At 42.7% G+C, this 20184-nt stretch overlaps 1 pseudogene; it reads right to left on the reverse strand.

Annotated features, from left to right (window-relative positions):
• Positions 1 to 1905: 1905 nt before the first annotated feature.
• LOC109891885 (uncharacterized) lies at positions 1906 to 19288 on the reverse strand (annotated as a pseudogene).
• Between the last annotated feature and the right edge of the window lie 896 nt (positions 19289 to 20184).

The following is a 20184-nucleotide window of genomic DNA, read 5'->3' on the forward strand; positions in this document are numbered from 1 at the left end:
TCTCCTGTCCTATTCGGTGTCCTGTGTGAATCTAAGTGTGCGTTCTCTAATTCTCTCCTTCTCTCTTTCTTTCTCTCTCTCGGAGGACCTGAGCCCTAGGACCATGCCCCAGGACTACCTGACATGATGACTCCTTGCTGTCCCCAGTCCACCTGGCCATGCTGCTGTTCCAGTTTCAACTGACCTGAGCCCTAGGACCATGCCCCAGGACTACCTGACATGATGACTCCTTGCTGTCCCCAGTCTACCTGGCCATGCTGCTGCTCCAGTTTCAACTTCCACCTGACTGTGCTGCTGCTCTAGTTTCAACTGTTCTGCCTTATTATTATTCGACCATGCTGGTCATTTATGAACATTGAACATCTTGACCATGTTCTGTTATAATCTCCACCCGGCACAGCCAGAAGAGGACTGGCCACCCCACATAGCCTGGTTCCTCTCTAGGTTTCTTCCTAGGTATTGGCCTTTCTAGGGAGTTTTTCCTAGCCACCGTGCTTCTACACCTGCATTGCTTGCTGTTTGGGGTTTTAGGCTGGGTTTCTGTACAGCACTTTGAGATATCAGCTGATGTACGAAGGGCTATATAAATAAATTTGATTTGATTTGATTTGGGACGGGGCCTATAAAAAAACATATTTCACTAAGATAGTACTTTTTGGAGAAATATCCTCTGGTCTGATGAAACAAAAATATAACTATTTGGCCATAATGACCATTGTTATGTTTGGAGGAAAAAGGGGGAGGCTTGCAAGCCGAAGAACACCATCCCAACCGTGAAGCACGGGGGTGGCAGCATCATGTTGTGGGGGTGCTTTGCTGCAGGAGGGACTGGTGCACTTCAAAAAATAGATGGCATCACGAGGGAGAAGAATTACGTGGATATATTGAAACAACATCTCAAGACATCAGTTAAAGTTAAAGTTAAAGCTTGGTCGCAAATGGGTCTTCCAAATGGACAATGACCCCAAGCATACTTCCAATGTTGTTGCAAAATGGCTTAAGGACAACAAAGTCAAAGTATTGGAGTGGCCATCACAAAGCCCTGATCTCAATCCTATAGAAAATGTGTGTGCGAGCAAGGAGGCCTACAAACCTGACTCAGTTACACCAGCTCTGTCAGGAGGAATGGGCCAAATTCACCCAATTTATTGTGGGAGGCTACCTGAAACATGTGACCCAAGTTAAACAATTTGAAGGCAATGCTACCAAATACTATTTGAGTGTATGTACACTTCTGACCCACTGGGAATGTGATGAAAGAAATAAAAGCTGAAATAAATCATTCTCTCTACTATTATTCTGATATTTCACTATCTTAAAATAAAGTGGTGATCCTAATTTTTACTGGGATTAAATGTCAGGAATTGTGAAAAACTGAGTTTAAATGTATTTGGCTCAGGTGTATGTAAACTTCCGACTTCAACAATATATATATATATATATATTTGTACAGTGTACTTTATTCCCATTTTAGTATACATTTATCAGCCAAAACATGACACCCACCCTGTATTCAAGAGTCTGTTGTGTCTCAACTGATGGCGTGCACAACCCCAAAATCTTAGTTGATATAAAATAGGGTCTAAGCAACAACAAACAGTATGTGAAAAAATGATCTGAGTTTATGCCATTTTAGATCATTGAGGATAACATTTTTTTTTTTGATTGAATTTAAATAGATTTATCCAAAAGGCCTATTGCACTAGCTTCAGCTCCAGGCTTAATATTGCACAAACTCAATACAGAAAGGATTTAATGCCCAATGCAAACATCCAACACTCCCTCCTTATCAAGATGTTTTCAGACCCTTCAACCACTCTTCTGAAAATATCAATTTATTTACTTTATTACTTTGTCATTACTTACATTGTACCCTATAGAAGACAAAAGTGACTCCAAACTCGATTCTTTGTCATTTTTCCCCCATTTATTCAGTGATATGTATTTGCAATACATGTCATCATTATAGGTCCATGTCATTTACAAACATTGACAGATTATACACTGTGGTTGATTTGATTTGGTTGATAAATGAAGGCTACTATTTTTCTATAGACAATTATGAGACACAGAAAAAACATTAAGATATTAACCATATAGTAGCCAAAAGATCATATATAACATTACAATACAATAACAGTATTTAACTGTCAGATCAGTGATGTGGTGCCGCTAACCATTGCCTGGCTTGCATCAGAAACATAGGTCTACATAAGAACATGATTTCAACAAGAAAAAGAACAATGTATTCACGGAGGCCCAATTCTCAAGGGATGACAGCAGTGTATTGAGGAGGCAGGGGATTCTGTTGAAACCCTGTACCCATACCGTCTCCCACAGGACCATTTGAGTAGTTCCCAGTCTGTAATGAAAACAACACAGGGACATCACATGACCTTGAGTATGGTTATGTCCCAAATTGCACCCCCTCCTCTATATAGTGCACTACTTTTGACCAGAGCCTGCACCCTATCCCCTATACTGCACTGGTCAAAAATATAGTGCAGTATAGGGAATAGGATGCCATTTGAGATGATAGACATACTACACAGCAAATTGGCCAGTGTTGGCCAGTGTTGATTTTTCAGTGTAACATTTGTAGTGTTGACAATCACTCTGTAAGAGTATTTTATTTTACACCTGTGGTGTAAAATAACCCCCAGTGTTGGAGTTAATAACCTGAGTTATTGTTTTACACTGTGGAGAGTAAAATAGTCCCATCAAAATCACACCCATCATTATCATATTTCCAAGCATGCTCTACTGCAGGATGTTTTTTTAGGATTCATTTCCATATGTGTTTTTGCATGTGCATTGATTGATTGATTGATTAATCGTATGCTACACAAAGATAAATAACGTACATTTTTCTGAACTAATCCAATCAGTTAGTTAGATTTATTGGACCATTACTGAAATGGTTGTTCTGGTTTAATTTATTTAGGTAGTGTTTTTTTAAAATCAGGTTTCCTAATCCTGACAGTCATTCTGAATGTAGGTTGAGGGTGAATAAAAAATATAACTGTTTGGATATCCAATAGGAATAACACATTATCAGTATAATGCGACTTGCAGGCCTGATGTGGCCTTTAAACCAGGAGTTTCCCAACACCACTGCGTTAGGGTAAATCTAGGCCACTTACTATGCCAATAATTAATAGTGATGGGAAATCAAGGATTTCTGAAGGCTTCGGAGTTTTCACCAAACTGTGCAGAAAAACGGTTCTTTACTCAAGAGATTCAAAAAGTGTGTTTTCACATAAAATAAAAAGTGTGCCTTTACCAGAATTCGACCTCATGCCCTCATGTCCCTGAAAGCTCTATAGTCCCCTACTCTACCTGCTAAGCTACCAGTCAGATGAAACTACAAGTACAACATCTGAACTATATTTGCAAGTACAATGTCCAGCAATGCTCCCTCAAATCGGCAATGACAAATTTCAGGTCTGCTGCATAGAACTTGTGTGCAACTTCTGGCACATGTTAACTGTGAACACTGAGGCTGTACCTGCTTTAAGTTACAGTTCTAACAGTGGTCAAGTAGGCTAGTGTGGCTACTTGATCATAATGTAGGCCTACCAGAGTGGCCTAACATTAAAAAAAACATTGGAGAAAATGCATCCCATAACATTTTACCATGGAAATAGCTGTTCTATCATTCAGCCTATAGTAGCAGCCAATGTGTGGTGTTCAGTGTAGGTCTACATTCCATAAGACTTTTGAAAAAAAACATGCAGAGCTTAACATGAACCTGTTTATCCATTTGTCCTTCAGACAAGGAGGTGACTGAACATTTTGTTGTTGTTTGATGCAAGAAACCACTTTAACAAAATACAATAATTTTTTTCCCCATACCATTATTACAGAGAATCGGACAAAATATTATACTCCCTGCCTATTGTCTCCTTAACTTATTCAAGACTGTCTCTAAATACAACACTGCCCCTTTAAGACTCACTTTTCAAAGATGGCTTGAAATGCACATGTTTTGTTCTCGTCTAGGAAGCATTCACTTCCCCATTGCTGACTACAGTACAAAGTATCTATAACTGGGCTAATAATTCACTAACTAGCAAAGGATATGAACAAATGTGCACACGTGGCTACATGTAGCTCTCGCTTTGATGTCAAAACAGATGCAGCTACAGTCCAGTTCAAAGTGAATGGCACAGATCCATATATGGCAATGGTTTATTTGGTATAGCCCTATTGCAGCTCTGGTTGGTTATGTCACACTGGTGTAGAGTACAGGCCTGAGTCGTGCCTGTCAATAGATTACCACAGTATGAGTCATAAAACATAGAGGTCAAACAGGGAAATGGTTCCAATTGTTTTTACACCATTCATTTTTCACATAGGGGATTTTAGAAACACTTCAAATAAGTTCTGTTTGTCGTGTAGACTTACCATGGTGTGACATTTTGATAACTGTGTAAATCTCTCAAAGCCAACGTGACTTTTATAAATATATTCGGCTCTAATTAGTCAAATTCGGATATGCTAAAAACCATCAGTAGACATCATGCAAAACAATCAACTGAAAGGTGCATACCACCTACTGCACTGGAGTGTGAGTACCACTATATTCTCTTAACTAACCTCGAATTTCTAATAAAATAATTCCCTACAAACCTCATTACTCCCATCCCCCCCACCCCAAAAAGAACACCCATTCCTGTCCAACCTCTCTGACCCTGTCAAACACCCTCTCACTTTCTACATCATCATCATTTCACAAAATAATAATCACCATACAGCCATTACACATTCCAGTACCATGTTTGCCTATCAATTTCAAAGAGGAATTCAATCCCGAATGCCTGAATCTCATCCTACACCACATTACACTCCTCCCTTCTGTTCCCATTATATGACACTATCTCCCATACAGATTTCCTTACTATAAAAATGTTTGCCCTTACTACTTTCATCCCACTGTCTCTGCAAGCAATTTAACCCAATGTTTTAATTTCCCTTCTACCCAACTGCACCTGTATATCCACACAATTATTTAACATAGCTTTTTCTGCTATTATATCTACTACTATATCTACTATATAATTTCTATAAACTCTGGGCACACCTGTATTTGGGGAGTTTCTCCCATTCTTTTCTGCAGATCCTCTCAAGCTCTGTCAGGTTGAATTGGTAGTGTCGCTGCACAGCTATTTTCAGGTCTCTCCAGAGATATTCGATTGGGTTCAAGTACTTCACTCCGTTCATCTTTCCCTTGATCCTGACTATTCTCCCAGTCCCTGAAGTTGAAAAACATCCCTACAGCATGATGCTGCCACCACCATGCTTCACCGTAGGGATGATGCCAGGTTTCTTCCAGATGTGATGCTTGGCATTCAGGCCAAAGAGTTCAATCTTGGTTTCATCAGACCAGAGAATCTTGTTTCTCATGGTCGGAGTCCTTTGGGTGCCTTTTGGCAAACTCCAAGCGGGCTGTCATGTGCCTTTTACCGAGGAGTGGCTTCCGTCTAGCCATAAAGGCCTGGTTGATGGCGTGCTGCAGAGATGGTTGTCCTTCTGGAAAGTTCTCCCATCTCCACAGAGGAACTCTGGAGCTCTGTCAGAGTGACCATCATGTTTTTTGTCACCTCCCCAACCAAGGCCCTTCTCCCAGGCGGTCAGCTCTAGGAAGAGTCTTGGTGATTCCAAACTTCTTCCATTTAAGAATGATGAAGGACACTGTGTTCATGGGGACCTTCAATGCTGCAGGAATTGTTTGGTACCCTTCTCCAGATCTGTGCCTTGACATAATCCTGTCTTGGAGCTCTACTGACAATTCCTTCCACCTCATGGCTTGGTTTCTGCTCTGACAAACACTGTCAACTGTGGGACAGGTGCGTGCCTTTCCAAATCATGTCCAATCAATTGAATTTACCACAGGTGGACTCCAATCAAGTTGTAGAAACCTCTCAAGGATGATCAATGGATATAGGATGCATCTGAATACTTTTTAAAAATACATTTGAAATACAATTCTAAAAACCTGTTTTTGCTTTGTTATGATGGGGTATGGTGTGTAGATCGATGAGGAAATAAATGTAAGCAATGCATTTTATGATAAGGCTTTAATGTAACAATGTGGAAAAAGGGAATGAGTTTGAATACTTTCCGTGTGTGTGTGTGTGTGTGTGTGTGTGTGTGTGTGTGTGTGTGTGTGTGTTCTCGGGGACCTTCTATGCTGCAGAATTGTCACTGTCACTAACAAATACATTTTACTCAAAGGAAAGGGCCCCCTGGAAAATATGAAAATTAAGCATAACACCATATAGTTTTAAAACAACACCTCCAAATAATTGACTGTAACATTACAGGTGTTAATTTCTTGATCTGAGAAAGTGTAACAGCTTCAGCAATAAGGAAATTGAGTCCAGTTTACTCTAAATCAAGTGTTATGTTTTACACTGTACGTGTTGCATATTACTCTACGGTAGATCTATGAAAACACCACAATCAATTTCCTTTGAACACTCTAAGAGTTAAATGGGGAACACTGCAACAGAGGTAAAATTCTAACACTTTCAAACATGTTATTTCAAATGTGCTGTTGTAATTTCTGTAGCGTTTCCCTCACATTTGCTTTGTTAAAGTCCCCAGCTACAATAAATATGGCCTCAGGATATGTGATTTCCAGTTTGCACGAAGTCCAGTGTAGTTCCTTGAGGGCCCTTAGCGGTATCGGCTCGAGGGGGAATATGCATGGTTCAGTGGGACTCATATGTTGACTGAAAATAGTGTACATTTTACACTTTCAGACTTTCAAAGTTAAATGTATACCATTGATTTTGCTGTGTACAATAAAGCTGCATTATACATGCTACAGTATCTACAATTTAAACTTATTACTGGGTTTAGCCTACAGGTTGAGTCAAAATTGTAGTACATAATATTTAATCATTGCAGAATCTCTTTCGTGGCATCCCAAATGACACCCGATTCACTACATAGGCCCTGGTCAAAAGGAGTGCACTATATCAGGAATAGGGTGCCACTTGGGACACACAGTGGATGTTTTAAATGACTCAAGAAACTCAGTTACTAGGACACGGGTGAGATCTTATTTTTATATTTAAAAAATATATATATTCATGTCGAGCCACCTATTTCACATGGCAACCCTGAAATTCAACCGGCCAAGATGTCATACCTCGTAGTTGTTCTGAGGAGGGTAAGGTGCGTTGCTTGGAGTCATTCTGCCATGAGGTACCGGTATTTGATACCCAATGGAGGACACTTGCTAAAAGACAGACATGTCCATTTCAAGTCTTTGCTTAAACAAAAATACAGTGTATTCATGTAAACATGATAGTAACAGTTTCATTCAGCTTGATTGTTCTCCTCCTGCTATTTGAGATGCCATGGACGCTCACTGCTCTTACAGTTGCCAGAACATACTTGACTTAGTTTAATATTTATGTTTTACAGTATAGTAAGACTTACATGTATATGTAGATCTGTTTCAATGACTTATTCTGTGAGATTTTGTTCCGAAAGTCTCAAAACTTTACCCTGTATAAAAGTGATACTCTCCCACTCACTGTCCATGTTCGCTTCCTCATTGAAGAGCTCTACTCGACTGGTTCTTGATTTTCTCCACATGACCAAAGTGTTTCCTTGCACATGGACGAGTGCGCGTTCTTTTGTTTATCTCCGGGAAAGACAATAACGATTCTCCGTCTTAAATTTGATTGTTTATTTGCGTAATAGGATACCTAAGGTTTGATTATAAATGTTGTTTGACTTGTTTGGAAAAGTTTATTAGTAACGTTTGGGATTCATTATGTATGCATCTTGACGGAGGGTAACTGAGTGGATTTTTGACTGAAGCATGTCAGCTAAACTGAGTTTTTATGGATATAAAGACAGACATTATCGAACAAAAGGATCATTTGTGATGCAACTGGGACATTTTGGAGTGCCAATAGAAGAAGCTCATCAAAGATAAGGCCTTTTTTATATAGCTATTTCTGAGTTTCGTGTCGCACCTCCCTGGATGAAAATGACTTGTTATGCATTTGTATGATGGGGCGCTGTCCTCAGATATTCGCATGGTTTGCTTTCGCCGTAAAGCCTTTTTGAAATCTGACACGGCGGCTGGATTAACAGCAAATTAAGCTTTAATTTGATGTATTGCACTTGTGATTTCATGAAAGTCTAATATTTATAGTAATTTCATTTGAATTTGGCGCTCTGCCATTTCACCGGATGTTGTCGAGGGGTTCCGCTACCGGAACGTCTAGCTGTAACAGGTGTTGTCTTCCCACATGTTCTAGTAAAGGGATTCAAAATCCTAACTCCCCTTTATACAGGATAAGGTTTATAGGGTTCACAGCGAATGCCCCTTAGCCCTTTCTGGCTTTGGGTGGCCATCACTCCACATGGTGTAGTTTACTTAGCTCGTTTCGGAGAACTAGGGAACACCCTCTCGGAGCTTCAGGTATAGCAATTACAGCACACCATACTCTACACAGAGCATGAACAAGACATACCTGTCTCATAGCTGTCCTATTGTCAGTGGATTAAGAAGTCTGGCTCTCAGTTTCTACATGAGCCTTTCGCAACACTGCCTGACGCTCTACGTCACACTTTCGACGGCGCTCTTATGCACGGTAGCCCCACAGGCTGGAATGGCTAGTGACCCCAAAGTGAGACTTTTGGAATGAAATTTCACTTGTGAAATACGTACTTAACTCATAATATCAGAGAACTTGGGTAATGTAAATAACCTTGAGATTTACAACATTTTGTAAAAATTGACAGAAATCTAAGTCTATAGATTCACCTCAGGGATAGAACGGCAGCACAGGCAGACAGCTCTGCAGGCGAATGACGAGACACAGATGGACACTATGAACTCCAGCAAGGAGAAAACAGCCAAAACTCCTGATATTCCCTGGGACCTGATCGATAGACAGAGAAGAACAGGAAACAGCAGTGAACTAGGCTACACTGCCATTTTGGAGCAATTATGAGCACTTTGTGAACTTTCAGTTTCAATGTGGACTAAAATGACCTGTAAACTTTACTGCAGTTATCTACCTTACTATTGCTTTCATGTTGCTAATGTCACATGTAGGCATAATTTAAATTAGCCTAATAAAAATATTCAACAGTACAATATAAATGTATAAATATCTCCTGACCAATGAAAGTAAAACAATGAATAAGCATTTGGTATATACCCAGTACTGTTGACATAAATGGTATGTACTGTTACAGTAGTACAACATGATCCCAGCACTGTCTAAAGAATGGAGAATGATGCCAGTCAGAGCAGTAACCGAGGCGACAACATTCATTCCCAGGGAGCCTTTCACCTAAGGGACAGAGCAGAAAGAGGACAGGGACATGGCTGGTTGTGGAAGGAAATTTCTGAAGAATTAAACGCAATACCGAATTCAGTATGTTGTTATTCCTTATCATTGTTATTATGATTCTTTAAGCGGGCAATCCACAGTTAATGCCAGTGGCACTGCTTGTGTTTTGGGAGGAAAACAAACAGATGAACGAAAACATGATGGTCTATCGTACAGTAGATTCTATGTCTTCAAATGGAGTGGAACTTTATAAATCAAAAGCCTAAACTTTATCGGGGGAAAAATATTGATACTGACCAGACATTTGTCCAGTTTGTTGTCAGCGGCAACAGTGAGAGAGCCTGCAACTACATACTGAGAAGGAACAAGAAAGAGATTATTCAAGGCGGCATCTTAAATGGCTCCCTATTCCCTACATTGTGCACCATATGAATGCTGTATCCCTATTTAGTGCATTATATAGGGAATAGTGTGCCATTTGGGACACACATATTTCTACAGTATGACCAAAGTTCAAATTCAAGTTTAATTACTCCCACATAGAAGTCAATACAAAATTAAATGCATGAGGGAATACATGGCATAGGCCTAGCCAAATTCATATATGTTGATAAAGGTCATTGGTTAAGACAAATTGTTAGTTAAGACAAGCTATTATTTATAAAGCATTACTTCAAATTAAATACATTTATTTTTAAAGTGACACGATTTAACTATGAGGACGTTTTGTTTTGCATCCAGGCAGACAGGAAATGAAAGGGAGGATTGTTAGAAAGAGCAGCTCAAGCAGCTCACTCACAATGATCGATCCCCAGACAAATATTCCACTGACTACTCCAATATTATCCAACCACGGTGCCATAGCCATCACAATTCCTGTTAACAGCATCATCAAACCAATCATGATCTGTACGGTCTGTGAGAGAAAAACAAAGAGCAAAGCAGGAAATAGATTTTTTTCTGTTCTTCCATTTACATTCAACCAAAATTGTCATTTTAATTTGAAAATTCTTACCCCAAGTGCTTTTGGATGCCCTGCCCGGAAACTTCCCAGCACTGAGGAGACCGTCTGTCCCAGACAGTGAGGAGCAGATGCGACCCCTGCAACCCCCACCCCGTTCCCATAGGGGTAGACATGGGTGATGACCACCGCCCCATTAGTGGTGGTTGTTTGAGAGCCCGGACATCTTCACAGAGGAGGGAAAGATGTTTGTGTAAGATGGGATCTGACTGGTTGTTGTGTGTCATGCTTTATACTTTACCTGGGACTTCCTGATAAGAAATGACATGTGACTGTTATGAATAGCAAGTGTGTAAGCCAGTCATGAAACTTTGAACTCTCTCCATTGAATATAGGCTGTGTGTGTGTGTGTGTGTGTGTGTGTGTGTGTGTGTGTGTGTGTGTGTGTGTGTGTGTGTGTGTGTGTGTGTGTGTGTGTGTGTGTGTGTGTGTGTGTGGGGGGGGGGGGGCGTGCGTGGGTGGCTGGCTGTGTGTGTGTGTGCCATAATGACATGCGGCACTTTGGGGTGGACACTCACCTGTCTCAATCAATAAGAGAAGACTAGAAATAGATAAGATGTTGGCTTACAGTGTTGGATTACTTCATGGAGCAAAAATGAGCATTTTCTAAATTCAAAAGGGAGGTATGAAGAGTGAGAGCCAAGTGAGGTATGAAGGGTGAGAGATAAAAGAGCAAAATCTGTGTGATTGCCCATTGCGACCTGGACTGTCGGACTGCTGTAGATGGTATCGAGTACAGTATATACATATGAGATGAGTAATGTAGGGTATGTAAACATTATTAAGTGGCATTGTTTAAAGTGGCTAGTGATAATTTTTTTACATGTATGGCACCAGCCACTCAATGTTAGTGGTGGCTGTCTGATGGCCTTGAGATAGAAGCTGTTTTTCAGTCTCTTGGTCCCTGCTTTGATGCACCTGTACTGACCTTGCCTTCTGGATGATAGCGGGGTGAACAGGCAGTGGCTAGGGTGGTTGTTGTCCTTGATGATCTTTATGGCCTTCCTGTGACATCGGGTGGTGTAGGTGTCCTGGAGGGCAGGTAGTTTGCCCCCGGTGATGCGTTGTGCAGAACTCACTACACTCTGGAGAGCCTTACGGTTGTGGGCAGAGCAGTTGCCGTACAAGGCGGTGATTCAGCCCGACAGGATGCTCTCGATTGTGCATCAGTAAAAGTTTGTGAGTGCTTTTGGTGACTAGCCGAATTTCTTCAGCCTTCTGAGGTTGAAGAGGCGCTGCTGCGCCTTCTTCACCATGCTGTCTGTGTGGGTGAACCAATTCAGTTTGTCCGTGATGTGTACGCCGAGGAACTTAACACTTTTACCCTCTCAACTACTGTCCCGTCGATGTGGATAGGGGGGTGCTCCCTCTGCTGTTTCCTGAAGTCCACGATCATCTCCTTTGTTTGGTTGACGTTGAGTGTGAGGTCATTTTCCTGACACCACACTCAGAGGGCCCTCACCTCCTCCCTGTAGGCCATCTTGTCGTTGTTGGTAATCAAGCCTACCACTGTAGTGTCGTCTGCAAACTTGATGATTGAGTTGGAGGTGTGCATGGCCACACAGTCGTGGGTGAACAGATGGTACAGGAGAGGGCTCAGAACGCACCCTTGTGGGGCCCCAGTGTTGAGGATCAGCGGGGTGGAAATGTTGTTACCTACCCTCACCACCTGGGGGCAGCCCGTCAGGAAGTCCAGTACCCAGTTGCACAGCGCGGGGTCGAGACCCAGAGTTTGGAGGGTAGTATGGTGTTAAATGCTGAGCTGTAGTCGATGAACAGCATTCTCACATAGGTATTCCTCTTGTCCAGATGGGTTAGGGCAGTGTGATTGCGATTGCGTCGTCTGTGGACCTATTGGGGCGGTAAGCAAATTGGAGTGGGTCTAGGGCGTCAGGTAGGGTGGAGGTGATATGGTCCTTGACTAGTCTCTCAAAGCACTTCATGATGACGGAAGTGAGTGCTACGGGGCGGTAGTCGTTTAGCTCAGTTATCTTAGCTGTCTTGGGAACAGAAACAATGGTGGCCCTCTTGAAGCATGTGGGAACAGCAGACTGGGATAAGGATTGATTGAATATGTCCGTAAACACACCAGCCAGCTGGTCTGCGCATGCTCTGAGGACGCGGCTGAAAGAGACAACGGGTTGACAAGGGGTCAATAGTACAGTAAACTGACAAAATGCAAGTAATAGGCCTACAGTGGACAGTTGTTGCCAAACATCTGGGGTCGTAAACCCATCTCAAAGCATTTGGAGCCTTTTATTGTGACCAGTCATACCCAGAATGAAACGTAAAGTAAACTGTAGCCCACCAGTGCAACCCAACCAACCATTTGGGAAACGTTGGACTAGCACATAGTGCATGCCACTATCCACACACAAGCATAATAAGGAGGGACTTTTAGTTGCTATCTGTGCTGATTGGACACACCAGAGAGAGTTAGATTTAATTATGAAAGCTGATTGGACCAACCGCCACACACCAGGAGAGGTGAAGAAGGTTCTGGAGAGTTTGTGGTGATATCTCTGATCTCCATGGTTACGTTGATGAGTCTACCTACCACTGGAGGGATTCGACAGAAACCCAGAGAGAAGACACACACACAAACACAGAGATAAAGAAAGAGAGAGAGAAATCAGTGGTAACCCTTTAATAATAGTTATTTCCTTCTCTTTCTTTTGACACACCGATTCATCTCAGATGGGAGGTCTATATTTTATTGTTTTCACCTGTCAAGCTGGAAGGCAGCCATTGTAGCGTCTGCTTCCAACTCACACTCTCAAACACATATATCCCCTAAACGCAGCTCACTCTCCAGATCCCAATCACCTGAATCCTTATCATCTGTTCACACACCCGTATGTCATTATCACACACTATTTAGTTCAGTTCTTTGCACCCCATCATTGTGAGGTATTGTTTGTTTTGGGACACACTTCTATTCTAAGTGCTGGGTTTCCTGTAATTTAATCCTCCCGTCTATGATCGTTTTTGACTGCCTTACTAACGATGCCTTTTGCCTATTCCCTGCCTGTACTTTAGCCTAATGGATTTCCTGTTATCAACCTATTGCCTGATCTCCCGAATGACGTTACTAGCATTTTCTCTGCCTGTACTGTTGACCTTTTGGACCCCCAGTGTATGACCTTCTGCCTGCCCCTGGACCCAGCTACCTGCCTCCTCCTGTGGTCCTTTACAATTAAACACCTGCTGTGCCCTGTGCTTGAAACCAGCACTCTGTCTCCCATCGTGTTCATTACAGCAATCTCTGCGTTGTGTCTCTCAAAGTGAGAGAAGTAGAACCGGTTGAAGTCTGTCTCTGCATCTCCCTCCTGCCTGCATAGAACAAACACAGGACAATGTGATTTTGTCCCCCCTCCAAAATAAGATTACTGTGACTGACACAATAAAGTTGTATTGTTGTATAGTATCATATCGCATTGAAAATCATATCATCCATAGTATATCGTATTGTATATCATATTGTATTGTATATGATAATGTTATTTTATGAACTGCAATGTGCCTTTACTATTTTCCAGGTCGCCCTTAAATGCTGATAAGACAGTTGATGGTTTTCACGAAATCTAAGATGAAACTCTTAAAGACAATTTATGCTTGATCCAAAATGTAGTTGGAGGCACCATATGGAGGGCATGATGCAATTGTGGAGCCTCCGGAGACATGCAGAGGCCAAATTGAGCTCTGTACGGCATCTCCATGCCCACATTTTCTAACAATGCGGAGGGCTATATATAGCTCCGCATTAACATGATTGGTTGATGGTAGGTGGGGGTGGGAGGTCCAGTATAAACACAAACTCACTTCCTTGACAACTGCCTTGACAACAGCTCAACGAAGCGCAAGAAGTACAAATGCCTTGACTTCTGCAGAGGCCGTATCGCAGGAAATGCTGTATGGCCACTGCAGATGTCGGATTGACCATGCATAGCCTGTTAGACTCTTCCATGTATAGTCACTATACAGGCACACGCAAATAGAAAGGGTATCAACTTACAAGTACTTGTTTCTTGTTAGATGAGTGTCTCACATTTAAACCGCAACACAGAGGGTCTTGTGAAAAAGCTGAAGCTCAAGTTGGGGTTTCATTTTCAAAATAAGTAATGTTCTGAAGCGAGAAAGAGGCTTGTTTCCACCACGTTTATTTTTTTACAAGGCCATGCTAAGATAGCACCCATTTAACCTGTGTACCTAAATTGTCCAACAGATGAATGACAATTATCGTCTATGCTCACAGGACAGTATCTCCTTGACGGTGCCTATTGCCTGTTAGAGAGCTACAGTAGGTATAAAAACAGTCCAGGACTCTGCCCCCTCTACTTGGAATGAGCTACAGAACGACTTGAAACTACAGGAGCTCATCTCCTTCAGCGGTTTTAAAGCTAGGGGGGGAAACTATGGCGGAAAATGATTTAGGGGGATGTCAACATTTTGACCGCTAGTTGAAACACTCCTCCTAAAACCAATGTGCCTGTTAAATGTGAGGACGTTTTTTAAACTGTAGTGCTTTGTGTTTTATGTTGTAAATGTGGAAACTTTGTGTGCTGCTTTTTCGGCCTGGTCTCTCTTGCAAAATAGATGTTTAATCTCAATGAGACTCACCTGGTCAAATAAAGGTCAAATAAATACATCTCATGTATTGTATCATATATCATATGGATCTTCGTGGATTTTTACCTCATGGCCTGTCCGTAGGTGGGGAATGACATGATCAGCTTGAGCTGGGGGCCCCCACTCTGCGCTGAAACACACATAACAGACAACGCACCAACGTCACCATAATAATCACACACCAGCATGCAGACCCTTAGAACACACAGACATAACACATATTTTAAAACACAGGAAAGTCACAGGGTCTCCACATTGTTCAAAGGAAAATACACCATAATTACTTGTCATTGACTGCACTGATGGTGTTATTTTGGTAATAGTGTAGTATTTCCAGTGGATTTTAAATAAATGCAGCTACCCCAGTTCTCCACAGGGGGTCACCATTGTGTAAAGTACAGAATGTGGCTGAACATCAAAAACTGTCTGGTATCAGTGGTGGTGATTCTAGAATCTCGGTGACTTTAGATAGGAGGAGTAAGAGGAAGATGAGGAGGAGTATATGAAACGTGGCAATGGGCCAGCCCACACACAAGCTGATTATTGCGTAAACTTTTATGCTCAACACAATCTCCATATAGTATTCAAAGTGTGTGTGTGTGTGTGTGTGTGTGTGTGTGTGTGTGTGTGTGTGTGTGTGTGTGTGTGTGTGTGTGTGTGTGTGTGTGTGTGTGTGTGTGTGTGTGTGTGTGTGTGTGTGTGTGTGTGTGTATGCGTGGGTGTGTGAGTGGGATTTTTTTATGATCAGTGCAGGATTATATTGACTGACCTCAGAACAAAAGATCAGAGGAGCTGGAGATTTATTTATGACGTTCGATTATCTGGCTTTCAAGTATCTACTCAGATTGTTTCTTCCCTCTCATTCATTTGCTGGCATTCTGGTTTGGTATAATAACTTTGTGTATTTTAAAGTTTAAGACAGAATCTTTTTCAGTGGATTTAGATTTATCCTAACAGTCTATGGTTGAATGGTTAGTGTTTAGGAATTGCTTTTGGCTTTTGTTTGTTTCTTCAGATTGTGTGTTTAATTATTATACACCCCGAGAGAAGACACACACACACACACTGGGTTATTTTGACCCAGTTGGGTTGGGTTGTGTGAATATGGATTATACAAACATGGGTTTATTTTACCATCAATTGTTTTGTTTTTTACCATTAGTTGGAATGACATAGCAGTTCCATAGGTTATTTTCAGGAGGTGTGGCCTACTAGAGATGTGGGTTTCAGACAATTATTTTTGGCCACCTGTAACAGTAAATGTATCTGAAAGCCATGCCCCTGCTAAGTCACACCTCTAGTCTTCTGAGCTCACCTACTGAGTCATATCTCGATAACTCAGCATCAATAACTCATCACCCAGCATCAATACCCCAGCAGTTTTTAAAGAAAACAACCCAACTAAGTGACCCAACGCCTTCAACACAGCACTTAGTTCAACCAAACAACTGAGCCTTTTTTAGAGTGCATGCTACTTCCCTGTTTACATGTGAAAGATAAACAAATGGATCCCAACTATGGCTTCTGAACATTCTCATAACAGACAGGATTTGAGGGCCATCAGAAAATGTTTTACAGCCTCCCAGGGTAATCTCTTCATTCACTGTAATGCCAACTCAAATGTGTATGGTGTGTGTGTGTGTGTGTGTGTGTGTGTGTGTGTGTGTGTGTGTGTGTGTGTGTGTGTGTGTGTGTGTGTGTGTGTGTGTGTGTGTGTGTGTGTGTGTGTGCATGTGTGCGTGTGCGTGTGCGTGTGCGTGTGCGTGTGCGTGTGTGTGTGTGTGTGTGTGTGTGTGTGTGTGTGTGTGCATGTGTGCGTGTGCGTGTGCGTGTGTGTGTGTGTGTGTGTGTGTGTGTGTGTGTGTGTGTGCGTGTGTGTGTGTGTGTGTGTGTGTGTGTGTGTGTGTGTGTGTGTGTGTGCGTGTGACGTCTCGCTAGTGCTCCTCATGGAAGTTAGCACACCTGAAGGAAGTTAGAGGTAGTTTCGCGAGCCAATGCTAACTAGTGTTAGGCTTGAATGGGTCCACGGACACGAAGCTAGGTTTAGGATTGGTGTTATGGCTAGGCTTAGGGTTGAGCCGGGGTGTGGACATGAAGCTATTGTTAGGGTTATGGTTAGTGGTATGTATAATTCAGGGACGGCAATGTACATTGAACAAAAATATAAATGCAACATGTAAAGTGTTGGTCCCATGTTTCATGAGCTGAAATAAAAGATCCCAGAAATGTTACATACACAAAAAAAAAGCTTGTTTACATCCCTGTTAGTGAGCATTTCAAATTTCCAAGATAATCCATCCATCTAAAAGGTGTGTCATATCAAGAAGCTGATTAAACAGCATGATCATTACACAGCTGCACCTTGTGCTGGGGACAATATAAGGCCATTCAGTTCGGCGTCGTAACCAACTTAATTGGGCAAATGGTGACCCTCAATGGCCAATGGCACGCTGGACAAGTGTGCTCTTCATAGATTAATCCCGGTTTCAAATGTAGCGGACAAGATGGCATTGTATGGCGTTGTGTGAGTGAGCAGTTTGCTGATGTTATCATGGTGAACAGAGTGCCCTATGGTGGTGGTGGGGTTATGGTATGGGCAGGCATACGCTATGGACAACAGAAACAACAGCATTTTATTGATGGCAATTCGAATGCACAGACATACCGTGACGAGATCCTGTGGCCCATTGTCGTGCCATTCATCCGCCACCATCACCTCATGTTTCAGCATGATAATGCACTGCCCCATGTCAGAAGGATATGTACACAATTCCTGGAAGTTGAAATTGTCACAGTTCTTCCATGGCCTGCATTCTCACCATTGAGCATGTTTGGGGATGCTTTGGATCGACCAGTTCCAGCCCAATATCCAGCAACTTCGCACAGCCATTGAAGAGGAGTGGGACAACATTCCACAAGCCACAATCAACATACTGGTTAACTCTATCCGAAGGAGATGTGTCACGCTGCATGAGGCAAAGGGTGATCATACCAGATACTGACTGGTTTTCTGATCCAAGCCTTTCTACCTTTTTTTAACAGATGCATATCTGTACTCCCAGTCAAGTGAAATCCATAGATTAGGGCCAAATGTATTTATTTGAAGGAACTGATTTCCTTATATGAACTGTAACTCAGTAAAATCTTTGAAATTGTTGCATTTGTTACATTTATGTTACTTCATGTCCAGTTCATGTTTGATTGATACAGTTGATCTCAACTCTGCTTAGTAACACAGTCATCTTGTTTGTGGATGGGGTTGAAAGATAAGAGTACCACCACCATTTTAAGGCTCATTAATTTAACCCAACTGACTTGGAACAGCTACAGTAGTTAAAAACAAGCTACAGTGGTGCCACAGGCTACTGTACTGCAGACAGTCATGTTTGAATTACAATATTTGTGACTTAGTTTACGCAAAAAAAGCAGTATAAACTAAAGGGCTACTTCATTTTATGAGCTAATACTAACTAGCTTGCTAGTATCCTAGCAGATACCCATAGACTTCCAGTCATTGCGCTAACGCTAGCCTCACCCAGCGCAGCCCTAACCCTAGCTTCCTGTCCACACCCCAGCTCAACATTAAACCCTAGCCATAACCCAAACCCTAACCTTCGCTTCACCATGTCCACACCCCGGCTCAACCCTAACCTTAGTCTTAATCCTAATCTTAGCTACATGTCCACACCCCGGCTCAACCCTTTCACCTGCGCTGAGGATGCGTTGTGTGGCCATCTGTTGAGTCACCTCGGCAACACTAGGGTGATTCCTGTCATACAGCTCCCAGCAAGAGATCCCAAGGTGGTACCTCAGCCAGGCGGGTTGGGTCTACGCACTTCACGTCCAATTAGCTCGGTCATAGCCATCCTCCTCGCTGTCACTCTGCCTATCAGGAAAGAGCAGGGGAAGATGGATGGGAAAATGGCCAATTAATCAATGAGTATCACAAATGTATGAGAAAAGTAATATGTCATGACAGAATTATATACTTTGTTGTTATCAGTGGTTTTCCACTCCTCTTTCTCTCACTTACCACTCACTATCTTCACTACTTTTGTCACTGTCATCCTCCTCATCTTCCTCCTCACTGTCCTCCCCCTTATTCTTTGGCTTCAACTTCAGCAGCCAATCGTCTTTCAGCAGATGTGGGTGTGGCAGGTTGTACAACGGGTGGCTCGAGCTTGGGGCGACTGTGGACGTGTTGGCTCACTTTGATGGCCATTTTGGTTCCAATCAGCTTTTTGTCCTTCTGCTTCTCCTTGACCATGTTGAATGAGGCCTCCGCCTTGTGGTCTATGTGGGCGGCCATTTTGGTAAAGTCTCCATTCATGAGACTTGTTGGTCATTTGTGTGGGCTGCTTTGTGAGGAAAGGGAGTGAGATCTCCCCTGTTGTCCAAGGGGAACAGTTCCAGGAAAAGAGAAAGAAGAGGAGGAGGAACAGGAGGAGGAGGAGGAGGAGGGGGTAACACAGGATGTTTGGAGGACGGGGAGACAGAAGAGGGCCAGGACGAGGTGGAGAGCCGGGGACAGACATGCCAATACCAGACAGACGGAATTAGAGAGACGTCCCATGCCCTGCCTCGCCATGCTGAGAGAGAGTGAAAACTTCAATTCACATTACCTCCAAATATAATGTGCTTCATAATATTAGAATCTCTGAAGAAGGCAGTTGTTGAGTCAAGAGTCATGACAGATTAAAAGGCATAAAGGAAACCAGGGGAAATATAACAGAGACATAGCCTGGTAAGCAGGTGGACAGACAGACAGAAAAGACAGCCAGCCAGCCAGCTATCAAGACAGCCAGCCAGTATTCCTGGTGCTTCAGAAAGAGGCAGACAAGGCCTCACGGGTGGCGCAGTGGTCTAAGGCACTGCATCGCAGTGCTAGCTGTGCCACCAGAGATTCTGGGTTCGGGCCCAGGCTCTGTTGCAGCCGTCCGTGACCGGGAGGCCCATGGGGTGACGCACAATTGGCTCCGCGTCATTAGGGAGGGTTTGGCTGGCAGGGATATCCTTGTCTCATCGAGCACTAGTGACTCCTGTGGCGGGCCGGGCGCAGTGCTCGCTGACCAGGTCGCCAGGTGTACGGTGTTTCCTCCGACACATTGGTGTGGCTGGCTCCTGAGTCCATGCGGGAGTTGCAGCGATGAGACAAGACTGTAACTACTACCAATTGGGGAGAAAAAAGGGGTAAAAAAAAAGAGA

The sequence above is a fragment of the Oncorhynchus kisutch genome, linkage group LG6 (assembly GCF_002021735.2).
Source record: "Oncorhynchus kisutch isolate 150728-3 linkage group LG6, Okis_V2, whole genome shotgun sequence".
In the NCBI taxonomy this organism is placed as follows: Eukaryota; Metazoa; Chordata; class Actinopteri; order Salmoniformes; family Salmonidae; genus Oncorhynchus; species Oncorhynchus kisutch.